Genomic DNA, 613 nt, shown 5'->3' with positions numbered 1-613 from the left:
GTTCTTGTGGAATTCGCAAGGTGATATTCGGAAGCTCATAGAGGGCTATGGTGAAAAATAAAATATCCTCAGAGAAAAACTGGAAAGAAACTTTCTGAGAAACTACTTTGTGCTGTGTGACTTCCACTCACAGAGTTGCATCTGTATTTCGTGGATCTCTTTCCTAGCCTTACTTCTGTGGAATCTTTGAACAGATATTTCGGGTCCCTTTGAACACTAAAGGGCCAAAGGAAATAGCCATCGATAACAAAGACAGAAAAGCTTTCTGAGAAACTTCTTTGTGTTCTGTGACATCATCTCACAGAGTTACAACTTTCCCCTCAAGAAGCCTTTCGCTAGGACAGTTCTTGAGGAATTTGCAAAGTGATATTTGGAAGCCCCTAGAGGGCTATGGGGAAACAGGAAATATCTTCAGATGAAATCAGGAAAGAAACTTTCTGAGAAACTGCTTAGTGTTCTGTTAATTCATCTCACAGAGATACAGCTTTCAACACAAGAAGCCGCTCGCTAAGCCTCTTCTTGTGGAATTCGCAAGGTGATATTCGGAAGCCCATAGAGGGCTATGGTGAAAAAGAAAATATCCTCAGAGAAAAACTGGAAAGAAGCTTTCTGA

The sequence above is a fragment of the Mandrillus leucophaeus genome, unplaced genomic scaffold (genome assembly GCF_000951045.1).
Source record: "Mandrillus leucophaeus isolate KB7577 unplaced genomic scaffold, Mleu.le_1.0 Scaffold63, whole genome shotgun sequence".
Classification (NCBI taxonomy): domain Eukaryota; kingdom Metazoa; phylum Chordata; class Mammalia; order Primates; family Cercopithecidae; genus Mandrillus; species Mandrillus leucophaeus.
This window is presented reverse-complemented; position numbering follows the sequence as displayed.